The sequence below is a fragment of the Amphimedon queenslandica genome, unplaced genomic scaffold, assembly GCF_000090795.2.
Source record: "Amphimedon queenslandica unplaced genomic scaffold, v1.1 AMPQUscaffold_6015_Cont22023, whole genome shotgun sequence".
NCBI lineage: Eukaryota > Metazoa > Porifera > Demospongiae > Haplosclerida > Niphatidae > Amphimedon > Amphimedon queenslandica.
The window spans coordinates 1-1786 of NW_003553690.1; the positions used below are offsets into that span (position 1 = coordinate 1).

Here is a 1786-nt window from a genome sequence, read left to right on the forward strand (position 1 = left end):
GCTACAGCAACTTGTGCAGCAACCACAAAATCTGAAGTAATATTAATAGATATGAATTAGGTGACAATTACTACAAGGACAAACATAATGGTAAGAACATACATTAGTGTTATCAAAATAAACTAGAAAGTGATTCCACAAATGATTATAAATAAAATTCTTAAGATAATTAAAAGAGCGAGAAAGATCTAGAAAGGGGAGACTGTTCCACAGATGAACCACTCGATTGAAGTAGAAATGTCTACTACTAGACAAGCGTTTAAACACATACTTCAGCTTACCCATACCAGCAGTTCTAGTCGTGGTGTCACTGAAGGAGACATAATTAAAAATATTAAAATTATCGGGAGGATGTAGTATACACTTTAATAGAAAAAGAATATCCTGAAAGTCGTACCAGTACATTAGAGGTACAGATCTAGTTAGATCTATATCCTTTACAAGTCACATGACACAAGCACAGTACAGTGCAGTCTACACACGAAGGCCCTACACTTCTCTGAACACCGGAAGTACAGGAAATCATATGGTTTCACTCATGCTGTAATGGATACCCATACTATTTTACTTATTTTTCTTACATAGATACTTAAACAGTGCTGTAACTAGCACCATTAAAAGAGGAGAAGTTGCTTGTTATAAAGAAGCAAGTTTGGTTTTCATGTGCGAAGTTTAAGCAAAGATATGCCACCGTGAAAATTATTTGTTTAATAAGAATTGTTTGACTTTGATTTTTGTGCAAATCATTCACAGACTACCTGGAACCTCTAAAGTCTTTCCATAGACTTAGGTAGGTGTAATCTACATGTCCTGCTAGTTTCAATCTTAATGGAGCAGATATAATTGTAGAAAAAGTGCCGTAAACTTGGTCACAATTAGGCGACCTAAAATCCTTGATATACAAGAGCTGTTCTCTTTATTTTACCATATTCTAATAGAAACAACTCTCCTCCTTGCTATTATCAAGAATGAGCTTCATCTGTGCTTCTGTTTAGGAGATACACATCTACTTGCACAGCCACCATCTTCTCTTTTTAGCCACAAAGTAGTGATGGGCGATATATCGATTCTTTATCGATATAAACTATATTTTACGGAATCGATTTGAATCATTATCGAAAATTTTATGCAATTTTCCTCGATCTATTGACCACGCCCATTTATTAAGGTTAAATAACTAATTTTAATAAGTAATTGCACTGTTGAACTGCAAGAAAGAGGCAACTGACCAGTTGTTAGCTCAGCCTACCCCAATAAAAAGAGAAACAAGGCTCAAGAGCATGATGGAAATGGGGGCGAGTGTAGTATACCGGTACCCTTTAAAACGCCATTTTGATATTGCTGACGTCACTCAGACATCATACACGGACGCCCCACAATAGCTGAGCTGGAAAGTTGCTATATAAGGAGCACCTCCCATGGAGGAGGTGGGCTGGAGGAGGCTACCATGGAGGGGGTAGGGTGGAGGAGGCTAAGGCTCACACTCTGTAATTGTTTAAAAACCATAAAATCAAAAAAATATTATAAAAACATTACAAACAGTAAAAAATGATTGAAAAACCGAGTATGAAGAAAAGCAGGTACTGATAAGTAATGGAAGACCTAAAAAATGAACAGTAAAACTCAAAAACAGGTAAAACCGAAAATTATAAATGTAACATAATTGGAAGATCCTAATTAGGCTCGAGCACCTAAAAACTAAACACTAAACCCTAAACCTTACATCCAAGCGCCCTAAAATTAAGAACAGGACATAATATGAAGAGAATGCTTCGTAGGCTGTGAG

At 36.3% G+C, this 1786-nt stretch overlaps 1 long non-coding RNA gene across 1 annotated transcript; it reads left to right on the forward strand.

The window, feature by feature from the left end:
- Positions 1-459: 459 nt before the first annotated feature.
- Positions 460-731, forward strand: LOC109592197 (uncharacterized). The gene is made up of 2 exons (XR_002190226.1): positions 460-543; positions 586-731. It is a non-coding gene; the product is annotated as an uncharacterized LOC109592197 (long non-coding RNA).
- The last annotated feature ends 1055 nt before the right edge of the window (positions 732-1786 follow it).